Source organism: Patiria miniata, unplaced genomic scaffold (assembly GCF_015706575.1).
Source record: "Patiria miniata isolate m_02_andy unplaced genomic scaffold, ASM1570657v1 HiC_scaffold_14, whole genome shotgun sequence".
NCBI lineage: Eukaryota > Metazoa > Echinodermata > Asteroidea > Valvatida > Asterinidae > Patiria > Patiria miniata.
Genome location: NW_024037052.1, coordinates 5,656,129 through 5,674,238, shown reverse-complemented (window position 1 = coordinate 5,674,238; position 18,110 = coordinate 5,656,129). Strand labels below are relative to the sequence as shown.

The following is an 18,110-nucleotide window of genomic DNA, read 5'->3' as shown; positions in this document are numbered from 1 at the left end:
GCCCAAGTTTAATAAAAATTCAAGGCTAACCCCTTACACATTAAAATTTCCAGAAAAAGTCAAATTGAACCCAATTTTGATAAAAATTCAAGGCTAACCCTTTACATTGGTGATTTTTCAGAATTAAGTCCAATTTTGCCCAATTTTGATAAAAATGCAAGGCTAACACCTTTCTTTTTGAAATTTCCAGAAAAAGTCAAATTTTGAAAAAGTCAAAATGTCTGCAGGGCGGGGGTACGTGCGAAGCGCTATCATAAGATGAACATCGGTATAATGAACACCACCCCGTAGTTTGTTATTATCGTCTACATTTTGATATTCGTTTTTTGAAAACTAGGAGGAGAACTTGCTGTTCACATGACTTTTCACGGATACAATGTTCGATAACAGGCTGATGAAGGACTGTTGGGAACAGTGAACGGAATATAGGCCTGATTTACGGTGTTAACAAACAAATCCATAAAAACAATGATCGTTTCCCTTTTTAAAGACGTCCGCGTACAATGTTGAAATAGTATAGTAGACGAAGTTGAGAATCTGTCCAAATGCAAAGAGTATAAGTCAGGTGCGGATCCAGAGGGGTCGAACCCCCACCCCATTCCCCGCCATATTCCCCAACCCCGCTCTGACACACACAAAATATATAGCGATCAGGTCCGTCTGTCCGCAACGATCGGATTTAAACATCTAACGGGCCTGACCCCTCCCCCGCCAAAATTCCTGAATCCGCCCCTGCACGCCTGATGACTTTTTCAATAAAAGCCCTGCATAACAATAGTGCTCATTGTTGCGTAAAAGATAAGTATGTTTAGCGCACGACTAACGAGGCTGCCATAATACAATTTTCCAAAGAAATGAAACTGTGAGCTCATTACTGCCCGAAATGTCAACTTCTTTTCGTCCAGGGAGCCAAAACAGTTGGACCTGCCAATGTCCCACGTTTTTTTCCTCCTATTAAGACAAATTATTTTTAAGAAGAACCTCTAAGGAAGGCGAATGGCCTAGTAGTTAGAGAAGTCTTCCACGCATTGCGGGGCACGGGTTCGAATCCCCCGGTGTCTTTTTGCTTTTCAACGCGCGCGTTCTATTCAGTCATTATAAGATGTTTAATTTCCCGTCGTAAAATACCAACTGTATCGTACCTAAGCTTAATCGGTAAGCACTGCGGCTGGTACTGTCCGTGAGTTCCAGGTTGGCGCCTTCGTACAGGTTCAGGGCATGTGGTCCACTCGGAGGATCAGGGCTTAGGGTGCCGCCCTGTTCCTCCCTTAGCTCTTTGCTTTTACACGGTGACTGGCCCTCCGGGGTTACATGGATGGACAGGGAAGGAAGTGTGTATTGGTCGGGACCCCCGAGAGCCCGGAAGAGAACTAAGGGATTGGCTGGGGCATTGTTATGGCTCAGACCGAACCCTGAAAGCTTGGCCAGCACATAACTTTTTGATTTACTTTATCCTATATTTCTGTAAAAACTTTGGTTTAGTTTGATATTTACATCTGCTCGGCAGGCCTACGGAAGTATTAAAAACAAAACAAAGGTCTACGTCATGTATCAATGAATTTTTAATAATTGACTATAATCAAAACGAAATTTCGTTCGATCAATTATGACTATAAGTTTTCTCGATATTCAACAGGATAATAGGATATACAACAATAGTCCGATATTTTAATTTAATACAGCAGGTATGTCTTGACTTATCTTCTGGAAACGAAGGTGTTGGACTTCAATTAGGCTGAGATTTTTCTTCGTGTTGACAGAAATATTACGTTGTACATGACCACATTGTGTGTAGCGCGCCCTCTCTTGAAATTATATATAATGTTGTGTTTTCTCTGCTATTTATTGTTCAGCGCATTGGAACCCCGTGTAAAATGCGCTTTATAAGAACGGTTTAGAATAATTATTGAAAGAAAATTTTAGTTGTTTCCAATTCGGCTGATATACTTAGCGCAGCCTATAGAAACACACCGCATTGTTTTGATTGTACAAGTACATTTATATTTTTGAGGATTTCTCTTATATTCTAAGATTTCTGTTATAGGCCTATATCCCGACCAATCCTGCAGGGGCTGAAATAAAAATGTAATACAATACGTATGTTTGGAGAGGTTTTTTTGCTGGAAAACGAGTGTGTTGTTTTTGTTCCCTGAAAGTTTACGTTTATTCGGATGGTTATTTTTCGCGCGTACACAACCTTTTTTTTTTTTGCTATAATATATTTATTGCTCGACGATTTCTGTTGATATTCAAGAAATGTGTTTAGTATATTACGACCAATCTTTTGAATATAGTTATTTAGTAATCATCGGGAACACAAGTGTGTTGTTTTACATCAAATTTTCTTCTTTCGGATTGTAAGACGGTGGCGGAAGGCGCGTGCTGCGGCCAAAAGCTTCTGAAGGGATGCATTATCTCCCCTGATGACATTGCACACCTTCTCTATCGCTTGGCGCAATTCATGATCAAGGAGATGTGCAATGACATCCGGGGTGATCCTGCTTTCTTTAGAAGATTTCGTCTGCAGCACGCGCCTTCTGCCGTGCACCGTCTCCTGCATGAGTGTTGTATCGACATTCTGAAAGTGAGTATTTTATTCGTATAGCGTCCAAATCTCACCCTCTCGCACAAAACGGATGAAACACGCTCCATACAATAGTTTGTCGTGCCTTTTTCACATGATATGACATTTTGGTTTAATTCCATTGATAAACAACAGTTATTTTAGATCAAAAAGTTGGACTTTTTTGACATTGTAGTACCCAAGTGAAAAAGTAAGGAGGTTCATCGGACATTCTGAGATTTTTCTAAATTTATTTTAAAATTGGGGTATACGTAGTTTTTGGGTGTGACATCTTTCCAATAAGGCATCGGCATGAGAAAAAAAACCTGGCCCATGACAAGCTATAAATTAATTGATTTCAGCTTCCGAATTAAGAGTGGGACGCTCCTAATTCGTTCTGAACAATGTGTGAAATTTCTGAACTGGAGCGCGCCATTTAAACACACATTTTTAAAACTAAAGGCCTGCAAAAGCAAGTAAGCAAATTTAGCATGTATAGGCCCTATATATCAACTTGCAAAAACAGTGATACTTTACGAAATATGTGCGTGACGATGCAGTATTTCGCTGATCTCTAAAAAAAAAAATAGTTCAGTCTAGTGCTGCCTTGTCGGATATTTGTTTTTCCTTTCCTTTTACCGATATTCTTAGCGTCCATTTTACCCACCTCAGGCAGTTGCAGAGGGGGGGGGGGCCTGTTGCTGCATAGTGGCAAATTGCAACGGGCTACAGATTTTAAGAGCGAGCCAGGCGGGGTCGCTGATAGAAGCAAAATCGGGGCGGCGACATCGGACTGTCGGAAAAAGCGTGTCACGTCAGACGGCAGGGGATGAAGAGCGCCGCTGTTGTCCGAGAGTGTCCATGAGTGTCCGCTTTTAACATACAGTGCCCCTATGGGTGCAATAAACTGCCATAGACCCCAATGATAAATGCCCACACTTCAGAAATTCAGGGAAAATACTCACAATTAAAGGTGTTCGAAAAACACATGAAAATTAAAGCTTATTTCATCATCTTTCATTTTCTTTTCAAATTTTTAGGGGAAATCTGATGACTTTTGGGAGAAATATCCATCCAAAGATGATCACCCCTTAAAACAGTCCGGAAGCACATCGCCATTTTGAAAAACGGCGCCTACACTCCATTGCAAAATAGAGCGCTTTATAAGGGCCCAAATTTCACCCAAATTGTACAGAAATACAAACTCATATGTGCATGACTGCCACCTTTATTTTTTTACAAACCCTCAAGTTCATGCCCCACACTAATGCTCAAATACTGAAGAATTTGAGGGCATGCAAATCGTGATTTTGCCGGCGTAAGCAGATTTCGGACCGATTTACTAGCCTGCACCTGGACTGTTTCCCGGACCCACCTAAAGGGTGCAACCCTGCAGTAAAAATACTCAGAACACTCACCGATATTCAAGCTGCACAGAAAAAAATAATGATCAACATGTCATCTTTCTTTTCATTTTGGTGGGTTGACCATTGACTTCTCGAGATATTTTCGCCCAAAAGTAGACGACCCCCTTATTTTCCCCAAAGAACTCTCTAATATAGAATATTATAACTTTTATTCATGAGCTCGGCGGACGGATTTTTGGCCTACTTACAGGTGTGTGCCCTAAAGATATTTTTGCAGTCCAATGGACAATGGGGTCGGGGAACCAGACTAGCCTGCACCCTTTAAACAGCTGCAGCAGCTTTATGTCCTATTATGTAGGCCATGATAAGTTACCAAGAATGCCATCCCCACTTCGTTCACAAGATTCTGTAAAGCTCATCATCCCTTCCCGGCCCAGCGACCTAGGCCCTGTTTCCAGGGCGGGGTACTAAACGAGCGAAGCGCTATCATAAGATGAACATCGGTATCATGAACACCGCCCCGTAGTTTAATGTGGTGTCCTGGTGAAATGTTGTTTTCGTCTACATTTTAATATTTGTTTTTTTTTTTAAGGAAGAGAACTTGCTGTTCACATGACTTTTCACGGATATAATGTTTGATGACAGGCTGACGAAGGACTGTTGGGAACAGTGAACGGAATATAAGCCTGATTTACGGTGTTAACAAACAAATCCGTAAAAACAATGATCGTTTCCCTGTTTAAAGACGTCCGCGTACAATGTTGAAATAGTATAGTAGACGGAGTTGAGAATCTGTCCTAATACAAAGAGTATAAGTCAGGCGCGGATCCAGAGGGGGTCGAACCCCCACCCCACCCCCACCCCAACCTCGCTCTGACACACACAAAATATGTATAACAATAATAATGAAAGGTGCGCCTGTCCTCGACGATCGGATAAACATCTAACTGGCCTGACCCCCTCCTCCCCGCCAAAAATGGGATCCGCCCCTGCAAGCCTGATTACTTTTTTAATAAAAGCCCTGCATAAGAATGGTGTCCATTGTTGCGTAACGATAAGTAAGTTTAGCGCACGTTGGCCAACGACTAACGAGGCTGCCGTATACAATCTTCCAAAGAAATGAAACAGTGAGCTCATTATTGCCCGAAATGTCAACTTCTTTTTGTCCATGGAGCCAAAACAGATGGACCCGTCATGTTCCACGTTTTTCCTCCTCTTAAAAAAAATTCATATGAATTAATGTCAATTATAGTTTTGTGCAGATATGTTTTGGACCACGAGCAATCGATCTAGATGGTTTGCGACATTAAAATCCCTTGTCACAAAGGGTCGTTTTAACAATAGGGCGACACGAATTTTCTTTCCATCTTAAATGTCACCTAACCCCATTATTACCTTATCCTGCCCCCACGAATTTCGGTTTATTTATGTTTTGGGCCGCGAGCAATAGATCCAGCCTATTTGCGACAGCAAAATTCCTTCTCTAAATGGTAGTTAAAACATGGTCGCCCTAATCAGGTGTTTCCCTCATATTAGAAAAAGGTAAGCAAAAATGTCGCCCTAATAGGAATTTCGCAACTTTAATCCGTGAAGCCGTTGGGTGGGATGGGGGTGGGGGAAGGTGGGTTGGGGGAGCCTCGTTAAAGCATCCCCTCTCGAGTGACCCTTTTTACTGATCAACAGCGCCACCGAGTGTCAGGTGGTGTCCAGATGGAACAGTGCCCATGGTGCAGTGTTACCCAGTCCCCAAGTGGTCTTTGAAAAAAACAGAAGCTCGTTTCTGGCTACCGGCAAATACTCCTACGGTCCGAGGACTGGATACGCCCATGGGCCTCATGATTTGTTAGAAGTGTGTTATACTGCCTTATTCCCTGCTTAAGCACGTGCTACAGGTTGTCGGTAGGAGCAATACACAGATTCAGATGATTTTCACCAGGGCGCGGCGGAACGCTTTTCAAACTGGGGGAAACACCAAAAATGGGCACTTTCTCAGAAAAAGGGGCACCTTCCGTCGGTGTGAAAGTGGAGGAAAAGAATATGGTCCTGTTCATTTCGCTATAAACCTATTTGACGAGGGACAAATTATGAAAACGTTGTCCATCTTGCATCTTGTTCTTTGTGTTTCTTTTACCTAGTTATGTAGAGAGACCATTTGTTTTTAATCGTGAGAGGGGCACTGTTGTTTATGATGGCCAATGTTCCATCTCGAGAGGGGGCACAAGTTCATTATTGCGAGAGGGGTATTTGTGCTTTCGAGGGGTATAGTTTTCCATCTAGAGGGGTATAGTTTTCCATCTAGAGAAGGTGCACAATCTAGTTAATGCGAGATAGGTACTTGTGAGTTTGAGGGACAGTTTTGCATTACATACAAGAGAGGAGGCAATTTTATTTGTAGCGCGATTATGCTTTCATACGTGTGCGTTTGAGGGGCAGTTTTGTTTTCATCTGGACGGGGCACATTAATAACCGCGAGATGGGCACTTTTGTTGGCCTGGGAAAATGTGGGAGCAGGGAGGGGGGAAGTTTCCCCCTGCCCCCCTCCCCACGCGCGGATCCAGATGGGGGCACACCCGGACAGTGCCCCCCCCCCCCCCCCCCCCCTTTTCGCAATTTTTTTTTTTTTTACGAGTCATCTTAGAGCGGGCGGGCTTTCAAAGCAAGAATATATTTTTATAAGACACTTTTCTATTTCCCGGCTGGAAAAGGGGGCACATTTGATACAGCACTTGCATTTAATGCTTCATGTCAAAATATATTCCAAAATATATTCTAGAGTAGAACATGTACCGGTACACGAAATAATGTAGGCCATGTGGGGTTTTTTTTATAAATGAGGAATAAAATCGTCATCCCCTTTTTTATTTTCCCGGCCTCAGAGAGAGATTTACGTCTGGTTCTCTAAATATTTTTTTAAAAGCAAAATGATTTAAAAAAAAACCTAGCCCGTTAAAGTTTAAATAATGAAAGGTTTGCGGAAACACCATGTGCGAATAATTTCTCAAGTAAGAGAATGGTTCTGAAAAGAACCAGAGGTTCTGGTCAGTATGCTCTGACCGTCTTTAGGAGACCGTCTTCTGAAGACGGTCAGGGCATACTGACCGGAACGTCGAGTTTATACCTCTGGTTCTTTTCAGAACCATTCTCTTACTTGAGAAATTCGCACATGGTGTTTCCGCAAACCTTTCATTATTTAGTATCTCCACCATGCAAAGCCTCAATTCTTACCGTTAAAGTTTGCACTCTAAGTCAGTTCTTTTGTAGATTCCAGGGGAAATTTAATACGAATTATGCTCGGTTTTTCTTATTTTTAAATGAATATGATCAGGATTAACAACATCCCTCAAATAATAGCGTCAAAATATATTATAGAGTAAAATATTTTCACAAAATAATGTTGGCCATGCATTTTATTTTTTAAATTCACGAAGAATTAATCGTCATCCCTTTTATATTGTCCCGGCCTCAGATAGAGAGAGACATCAAATAAATAGGGGTTATTTTAATACGATTTAGTATGTCTTGTTCTCTCGATTTATTTTTAAAGTAAACGATTTCAAACACCCTAGCCCATTAAGTTCTGAACTCTCAGTTAATTCTTTTGTAGATTCCAGGGGAAATTTTAATACGAATTATGCTTAGTTTTTCCTAGCCTTGACCAAGGCTATCAGCTTGTCCCCATAGGAGCTTGTTCCCGCTACCGCACACCGCGCGCACAGCAACACAATGTTGTACTATATACCGTTAGCCCCAACGACCCTTGCGTGTGCTTTGTGTGCATGTACGTACGCCCCACACTCACTGCCGCAAACAGCCGTACAGTAAATCGAGGCAGAAGATAGCCTTGACGCAAACGTGTATGCTTAATATGATAATTAGTACGCGCTATGGTAAATAGTCTTCTCTCATTGGATAACGGCTGACAAAAAAATGAATATTTATAAAATTGCATAATGCGACCAAAGGTTTATAAACCAGACGGCCTGTGGTAACAATAATTATTGTAAAACACCCCCTTAAAATCTTAAATAATAGTAGAATAATATTTATAAAGTTACACATAGTTTGGGTCGAAAATGAAATGAAAAGGATGAAAAATTAGACCTTCAAAAAACGGCAAACGGTACAAAACCGCACGCCGGCAAAAACGATGTCACCATGCACAGAAGCCACGTTGGGGCCGTCCACTGTAGGCACCGGCCCGGCTGGAACCATGCAGTGAGACACGCTGCGCTTTCACGTTCAGCGGCCAAAAAAGCGCTCACACTGTTGAGTATATCTACCGCTGACTTTTTTTGGGGGGGGGGGGTATTTCTTCTAAGCTGTCAAGGGGATATGGGAAAAAATATCTCTCCTTCAGCAAACTTATTCTGTAAGACTGTTTTTAACTTGTATGAACAACTTATAAGTTATATGTCGTATGTACGACTAATATATCGACAGGGTACGACTAATATCATTGACAGGGTACGACTAATATCATCGACAGGGTACGACATATATGTGGACAGGGTATGACATATCAAACATATGAAATAATGTCGCCAGGTGCCGGTACGACATATATGTCGTGCATAAGTCGAGTCGACAGGGTACGATATATGTCGCATACGACAAAGTCGTATATATAAGTACGACTTAATATCTCGTGTGTACAAAATATGAATTGTAACTCGTATGTTCGACTTGTTTGTCGATTATGTCGTACATACAACATATATACGACATACGATCCATACGTACGCATTAAAATACATGTGTCGTACATATGAGATGTATGTTGCACATGGTACGAATTCAGGGAGAGTTTTTTTCACCATGTACCTGACAGTTTCGTATATTTCCATCCCAAAGTCAATGCAGTTAATTCATACGGGTGCTTATACTAGATACGAGTTAACCTGCATTCGATTAAATGGGTACGATTTGACCTGGGTCCGAGTTGACCTTCTCCCTACATTCGCTGTCAGAATAGCACGGGCAGTTAGCGGCGTGATAATGTACGCTGTTGCACCGACAAAACGTCGGCGGACTGTCTTGAACTGTCCAATTCGCAATACATTGGAAATAATATCATTTTGAACAATTGTTCACTCATAATAGCGGCATATTTCATTTGTTTGTAATAAAACTGGAGAAATGATTTAAAATGGGATTGAAATACCTGGACATACCATGGTGAGTGAACATACATGTACGTGGTGTATACAGTAATTTGCGGGTCATGAATATGTAAGTCGCGGGTCAAAGTTTACGGGCTTTGATTGGATATCGTGTAATATATGCGCATCAGAAATTTTCGGCCGATTTCGGTCGAAACTATAAAGAAACACATAAGAATTCGCCACGGTTGCGTCAAGGCTATCTGCCGCCTCGACTTACTGTACGGCTGTTTGCGGAAGTGTGTGTGGGGCGTACGTACATGCACACAAAGCACACGCAAGGGTCGTTGAGGCAAACTAGTGAATGTGTCGCGGCGCGCGCGGTGTGCGGTATCGGGAACAAGCTCGTATGGGAACAAGCTGATAGCCTTGGTCAAGGCTAAGTTTTTCCTAATTTTAAAAGGAATACGAATAAGATTATCAACAGCCCTTTGACTTCAAACTTAATTTCAAAAATGTATTCCGAAATAATTATATTCTAGAGTAACATTTACAAAAATAATGTAGACCATGCAGTTTTATTTTTTAAATAAGCGAAGAATAAAATCGTACTACGAAAAAAAGACATCGGGAGCCCTACATTTAATGAATTATTTGGACTTGGAATATCATCCCCCAATCGTTTATCTATGTGCATGTACACAACACGGAGGTGAAATTTCACGTTCAATTCGGTTTCCCACATTTTTCGCATAAAGTTTTTCTCTGTCTCTGAGAAAAAAAATGCCCAAATAAAATCTCAGCTCCGAAAAGCCTTTCCAGAGAATGATTGATAGCCGCATTGTTCAAATTGATACAATGCCACTCTTGTTCGTTACAAAGCATATACATTTGGGTTCAGCTGTAGGCCACCGAACTCAGCTCCGAAAAGCCTTTCCAGAGAATGATTGATAGCCGCATTGTTCAAATTGATACAATGCCACTCTTGTTCGTTACAAAGCATATAATTTGGGTTCAGCGGTAGGCCAGCGAACTTTCAGGCTTTTGAGAACTTGCCGCCAGTAATTGGAAGATTCTTAGATGATAAACAGTAATGATAGTATCTCAGCCAAAGAAATGAGCCGGTTCCCGGCAAATAAATATGCCATTGGTTACTTTCATCACGGACCGTCTGCTTTCATGAATATGACTTCCTTCCACGCGCAACTGGAGTGATTAGCTATCTGAGCCACAGGTGCATGGCTGCATGCCCATCACATTCCAACCTGGTTGCTTAGAAATACTGTTGCTAGGAGGCTCCCCTGTGATGCCTGGGACTGCCGGTTGCGTAGCCAGAAATCTTGTATGTGACTATTTTGAAACCTTGTATGTGAAAGCGGCAGCTCAGGAATGCAACCTTTTAATATATGCAACCTTTTAATTAACGGAAATGCAAACTGCATCCAAATTCCAATTTCCAAAATATGAAAAACTTTGCCTGCACAAATGTCCCGAAAGCGGCAGCTCAGGAATGCTGCCGCTTTCGGGACATTTGTGCAGGCAAAGTTTTTCATATTTTGGAAATTGGAATTTGGATGCAGTTTGCATTTCCGTTAATTAAAAGGTTGTTTTTTTTTTTTCTTTTTAAGAAAATCGCAGCCCCCCCCCCCCCCAAATACAAATAAATGATTTTCCTCAGGCCTTGACATTTCTTGAAGTGATTCGACAACACTTGCAGAATGCAGACGATTCATTTCGTCTTAAATTATTTAGCCTGCAGACTTCAAAAGAACATGGGAAAAATGGTGGTTAAAGTGTATACAAGTGTATATACAAAGTAAGTATATATGTGACCGCAGTTACCACACATTATACTGGGACACAGGTGGCAGTCTTTTTGAAGTCTTGACTAAACGTTTAAACGCTACGGGAAAATATTGCTAATATCCTCAAATTTTTTATGACAATCGAGATGGTTTAAAATCGGTAAGTTTTATTTCTTCTTTTTGTTTGTAAAGACTATTCGTAATGTAATACTCAGCAGGCTTATAAGTTATACAACATTTTCAAAGGAATTGGGACAGAGACATTTTCTGGGCCGGTTGAGTTGCTCAGCCGTGGGGGAGGGGGCCTCGGGGAGACTCACCTGCTCAGCGGGGGGTGGGGGGCCTAACATGCCTTAGTGCTGTTTTTCCCACCAACTAAGCCGCTGTTTTTGATGATGGAAGCAAAAAAAAAACAATGACACGACAATAACATCAACCAAAATGGGGTGGGGTGGGGGTAGGGGCTGCTTGGGGCAGGCTGTCCCCTAATGAAATTCTTTTTTTTTTCTTGTTTGCAAGGCAAATTTCTGGGTAGAAATGTATGTTTTAATAGTATTAACATGACTTTTTTTGTTTACTAACGGAACTATACCAACATTTCAGATCATGTAAACAAGGCATGACAAATTAAATGGAGCAAGTTTCATCAGCTTTGTGCAAGAGGGTGAGATAAAAACGCCATACGAAACCAATACTCACTTTCAGAATGTCGATACAGCGCTGGAGACGGTGGCGGAAGGCGCGTGCTGCGGCCAAAAGCTTCCGAAGGAATGCAGGACTACCCCTGATGCAGAGTTGTTACGAGTCACTGATTTTTGTGACTCGAGTCCAGTCGAGTCATTTTAAAGAAGTGACTCGAGTCGAGTCCAGCTATTAGGTCAAGACGGTCGAGTCGAGTCGAGTCACAGTATGTAGTCGAGTCGAGTCGAGTCAAGTATTCAGCTCGAGTCAATTCGAGTCACAAATATTTGAGCACTATACAATAAATAAACACAAGAGAGAAAGTCATTTTTTGGCTTTTTAAATTTTACATTCGGGCTACTACATGTGGCGACACCACATTTGCTTCTTAATGAAAATAAGAAGGGGGTGCCAGCTGATCGTCATTCAACTAATGGGGATACAATTCAAACCACGTATGTATATGTATACCTTATTCGCGAACATTCTAACGTGACGTGAACAAAAACCGGCACCGTCGTAAGTCATTGCAAATATTTTTCGCAAAGTTTTGCTTTTATTTTTGGGACTCGAGTCTCATTAGCTTTCCTCGAGTCGAGTCGAGTCATTCTGATGAGGGTCTCGAGTCGAGTCGAGTCATTTGCTCGCAGTGACTTGAGTCGAGTCGAGTCATTTGCCCTTAGGGACTCGAGTCGAGTCAAGTCACCAAAAATTGTGACTCGAGTCGGACTCGAGTCGAGTCATTGACTCGAGTCATTACAACTCTGCCCTAATGTCATTGCACACCTCCTCGATCGTGTGTTGCGCCAAACGATCGAGGAGGTGTGCAATGACATCAGGGGATGATCCTGCATTCCTTCAGAAGCTTTCGGCCGCAGCTCGCGCCTTCCGCCACCGTCTCCAGCGCTGTATCGACATTGGAGGACGCCAGGTCGAAAGTGGCAGATTGTGAAATTGAGTATTTTTTTTTTCGTATGGCGTTTAAATCTGACCCTCTTGCACAAAGCTGATAAAATGTGTCATATGTAAACAAAGGTCATTGACGGGTTTTTTTGGCTTTCACATCTGATCTTTATTTTCCCTACCTGAGGACCTATGACACAGACTTGGGCAATAAGAAAGTGGTGTTTTCAAGAACAAATTGTTATAAATAGTGTACGAAGGGTCATTGACCTCTCAAAGGTCACCAGAGGTCAAATATGAAAAGTCTCTACATCTCACATTTTTCTTCATGGCATGAAGAACCAACGTGCGAAGTTTCATGCTTTAGTCACAAAGTACACAATCACATCACTCAACAGCCCCACTATTTGTTTTTGGAACATGGACACTGTCACAAGATCCCCCTCAACCAGGAGGACCCCGGAATGGTACTTTAGATTAAACTCTGATGGTAAAGACTCAACTCAGTCAAAATGAAAGAAGGACAGATCTGTATATAATTTCAAGATGAATTAATTCACAATATCACCAATATTAACATACACTTAAATTTCATCCTACAAAGAAACTAAATAAATACATCATTATTAATACATTACAAAACAATCAACGAAAGTGGGCCCAAATCAACGGTTCGTGTGAAGTGTTCGGGTTTGATGTGGTTGTGGGTGTGGTGCACCGGTGCCTGCCCTGGTAGTACCGTCTGTGTCCGTAGAGTCCTCTGCCCACGTGTGACCTTGCTGACAATCCTGCTGGTATGGTCGACTTGAGTTCGGCCCGCCGAGGATGTCTATCTCACTGTGCGGAGTTCCCAAAACCAGACGTTACGTCCCAAAAACCCTGGTTTAGAATTAAGTACAAGTTGTCACCATGCATCTCTCTTACACAAGATTATTACATGCAACATCCATAGCAGTTTAAGCTCATTTAACATAGCATTAAATGCAATGTACATTTTATAAACAAAACCCAAACAATGTGTTATTGCCAAGGCACATTTCCAATGTTTTACAACAGTTATACAAATACAAATTTTCACTTTTAAATTCAGATTGAAAATTGTAATGCACTAATACTTACAGGTTATGGCGAATAACCTGGTCTACATTTTATTGACTTTGACGAGGACACGAGGACGGCCGCAGCCTATACCAACTCTGTGGGACTCATTCCCAACGGCGCAAATAATTGCAAACTCAGTTCACTAGGAACCTACAACTCCCCAATGTGGGTACACATGAGCATAACATGCCCTGACGTAGTGTAGGTCCTGGTCTCGCCTCCAAGTGCCTAGCCAACGCCCCAATCTGGATTTTATAACCAAGACTGATGGTCCAAAAGTATTTCAAAACCTCAGAACATGTCAAGTTAATTTACTGACAGGCACGGACTGCTCAGTTAAATCCCACCATTGTTAAATACTTATAGGATTTACAGCTTATACATTGTAATGCCAAAGTGTTCAACTGGAGTCAAGTCATGATAAGATTACCCCAATTCCAACTTCGTGGACTTCTAATACATCAAAAAAATTAGGTTGGGTCTCTCCCTAATACAATCACACACAAAAGTTTCAGAGTATGTGAATTAGGTTGAGGTCTCTCCCGTAATACAATGACAAAAAGTTTCACAGTATACATGTATATATATCAATTAGGTTGGGGTCGCTTCCCCATAATACAATCACAAAAAGAAAAAGCTATACAGTATAAGTCTGGAAATTAAATATTCACATCAACTGTGACAATTACTCCCCACTGGAAGAAGATGGAATGATTTTAAATTTCATCCTTCTTATAATTCACAAATTTGATTTTTCGTACATTCAAGGTAGACAACGACTCAAAAAAATCTGCTCCAATATTGTCTTTACCCCTAATTACTCTCACTACGTATCGATATGGCTGTAAGCTCAAAGCCCAACGCATCACTCTGCTATTACTCAGCTTGGTTTTAGCTATGTATGCAAGTGGGTGATGATCTGTTTCAATTTCGAACTGTTTCCCATACAAATACACATGAAACTTCTTCACTGCCCATACCAAAGCCAGACATTCTTTTTCAATTACTGAATACGCTTGTTCTCTTTTTAGAAGTTTCTTACTTGCAAAACAAATAGGGAACTTTTCCCCTTCCACTTCTTGCATGAGTACAGCACCTAGACCTTTATCGGATGCATCAGTACGAACTACATATGTCTTATCTGTATCTGGCAGGTGTAAAATCGGCAGGTGTAAAATTGAACGCCAACTCTTGTGGTTCTCCCTATTCAACATTATTTGACTTCCCGTGCTTTGTCAAATCTGCCAGAGGTGCGGCAATGGCCAAGAAATTTGGTATGAATTTTTGGTAGTACCCTACCAAACCCCAAAATGACCTGACCTCCTTTTTTGTGCGGGGTCTCTGTGTGGCCAAAATTGCGTCAACCTTTCTCGGGACTGGTTTAATTAACCCTTTACTCACAACATGCCCCAAGAACTCAAGTGACTTATATACAACTTAACATTTGCTTGGTCTTGCAGTGAGACCCTCTCCACGGAGCCTCTCTAGAACTTTGCCAACTACCTCAATGTGTTGCCCGGATGTGTCTGTGAAAATTGATATGTCATCGATATAGATAACCACATGATCTATACCATCAAGTAATCTACGCATCATACGACTGAATACGGCTGGTGCATTAACTAACCCGAATGGTAATACGGTAAACTGAAATAATCCTCCTTCTGAAGTAACAAAGGTTGTTTTCTCTCTATCTTCTTTTGTGACGGGGATCTGTCAATAGCCCTTAGATAGGTCTAGTTTAGTGAAAAATTTTCCACCTGAAATTTGAACAAGCAAATCCTCAACATTCGGAATAGGTTCTGGATCGAAAACTGTTATTGCATTCAATTTTCTGTAATCGATACAGAATCTCACCTTGCCATCTGGTCTATGAACTAATACAATTGGTGACGCATAAGCCGATTCCGACTTTTCTATGACCCCCATTCTCAACATGGCATCAATTTCTTGCTTAACTGTGTCCCTAACTGCATGTGGTACTTGATAAGCTTTGGATTTTACTGGATCTGTGGTGGTCAGTTTTACCTTGAACTCGATTAATTCTGTTTTACCTGGTAAATCAGTCAAAACATCCCCAAATTCACTCAACAGCTCTTGAATTTTGGCAGATTCAGTTTCACTCTCTGTTTGACCAATGTGAACATCTTGAACAGTTTCAGTTTGTTCGACTGATGGTAGCTCACTATTTACCACGTCATCAACATCATCTTAAAACTCTACAATTCCTGCACCTAACAGTTGTAAACATGAACCTGCAGATACCCTGTCTTATGTATTTTCCCTTCTGACATACTTTCTCAACAAATTGGCATGATATATTTTTGTCTTGCCATTTTGGTCTATTCGATAGTCGTGTTTGCCTACTTTACTTGTCACTCCGAAAGGACCTTTCCACTGTAACAACAATTTATTTGAGTCTGTATGGGTAATAGTACAAGAACTTGGTCTCCCTCTACAAATTTCCTATATCTGGTTCTGGTATCATAGTATTTCTTATACCTCCCTGATGCTTTTGACAATTCTTCCTGTGCCATTTGACAGGTATTCAAGCCCATTTCTGAGATCAATGACATACTCGTATGTCGTTTTGATTTCTTCTTCACTGGTAGTGTTTGTCCATAATTCCCGCAAAATTTCCAAACGGCCTCTGACCGTACGCCCGTACAGTAGCTCAAATGGCGAGAAAACTAAGCTTTCCTGCGGCACTTCACGATAAGCAAACAATAACGCAGGCAGGTACCTGTCCCAATCTTTGGGGCGTTCTGCGCACATTCTGCGAAGCATTCTTTTCATTGTGCCGTTAAAGCGCTCGACGAGCCCATTGCACATAGGATGATATGGGGTAGTATGCAACTGATTGATTGAAAGCAAGCGCCCCACTTCCTGCATTACTTCAGAGGTGAACCGAGTCCCTAAGTCGGTAAGTATTTCCTGTGGAACTCCTACCCTAGTGAAAACGGTAAGAAGTGCCTAAGCTACCCTCTCTGATTCTATTCTAGGCAATGCTATAGCTTCGGGGTATCTGGTCGCATAATCTACAATTGTCAGAATGTAACGATTTCCCTGATCTGTAACTGGATGGATGGGGCCTACGATATCTACTGCTACCCTACGAAAAGGAGTATCTATGAGAGGCATTTTGTCTAAGGAAACCTTTCCTACTCTACCCTTCGGGACTGTACGCTGACATATGTCGCACGAAGCACAGTATCTCCTGACATCGCCGTGTAGGCCTCGTGCGCTAACGAATCGTGCGCTAACTTAAGTACCTTGTCTCTGAATATCTTAGGCACAACTAACTGTCTAAACAATCGACCCTTCTCTATCTTTGGCGACTTAAACTCTCTGTAATACAGGTTTCTGTTCTTCACAAATCTGGTCTCGTTTGCACTACCTGTAATACGTACAGAACCTGTCTCAGCAAGATTTCTTACTTTCTCTAAAGTTGCATCTGTTATCTGCTCCTTAGCAAATTCATCTGTACTAGCAACATTTTCCTTAGTAGGGACCTTAAGGCATGGAAACGGTTTTTCCTGTTTAGCCTTCTGACTACGAGTCTGTACTGCTCCTACTGTATCCTCTACTGTATCTTGACGAGCTAACTCATCCTTCATTACTGGCAACTACCACAATGGATCCGGATTGTCCTGTTCTCTTACTCCTGCTATGTTGCCTAGGACTAACCCATGCAACGGACTCTCCATACACAAAGCCTCAACAGTGCCCTTAAAATAAGGTGAATCTACTTCAATCCTAGCTACTGGATAGTTACGCACAGTACCATCCAATAGAACACAATGGCTCTGCGATCCTAACATTTGATCCTCATTAACCAAACTTTTCCTAATTACTGTTGTGCTACAACCTGCATCTCGTAACACATCTACTTCGTGAGAGCCTACAATTCCTTTCACTACCGGTGTAGCGTGAATTTACGTTTCTATGAAATTCGGACTCATTGGTAATACCGCGCATGCGTAAGTATGGTAATTAGGTAAGTGACCGGTCACGTAAGAGGGATTAACCAATTATAGGGAAAAGGGGTCCGATTTTCATAGGAGACGGATTTTCATGTGACACCGGCATTCCACTTCCTACAGTACATGCCGTACTAACCATTGGCAGCTCATGCCCGCACGCCAATTTAACAGTTTTCCATATCTTACCTAGCAAGGAAAACGGTGACTCTAGTTTCAAATATGCACCTAAGGGCTGAGATACTGGAGGACCTACCTCCTTTCCTACATCTCTACTTTCCTTGACTACCTCTAAACTTGCTACTTTATTCCTTGGCGACTGCTGTGTGTTTTCCCGAGGGTGTTTCCTACAATATTTAGCTATGTGTCCCCTCATGCCACAGTTGAAACACTTTGGTCTATCCTGGGAACGATTATCGATTGATTTGTCCTGACTAGCCTGCTTAGCTACATTACGCTCGCTTGTTTTATTCCTTGAACCATCTGATACCTTTCTTTCATGTTTAATTTTATCAGAGAGAGAATGGTGTGTGAGCAAGCATATACTGGTCTGCAAGTTTCGTGAGTTCTTTACTGCTTTGTGGCCTACGCTCTCTTAGAAATACTGCCAA

At 41.6% G+C, this 18,110-nt stretch overlaps 1 long non-coding RNA gene across 1 annotated transcript; it reads right to left on the bottom strand.

Annotated features, from left to right (window-relative positions):
• Positions 1-12,562: 12,562 nt before the first annotated feature.
• Positions 12,563-17,511, bottom strand: LOC119721958. Its single transcript, XR_005270355.1, has 2 exons — positions 13,538-17,511; positions 12,563-13,297 (listed from the first exon to the last, which is right to left on the bottom strand). It is a non-coding gene; the product is annotated as an uncharacterized LOC119721958 (long non-coding RNA).
• Positions 17,512-18,110: the final 599 nt, after the last annotated feature.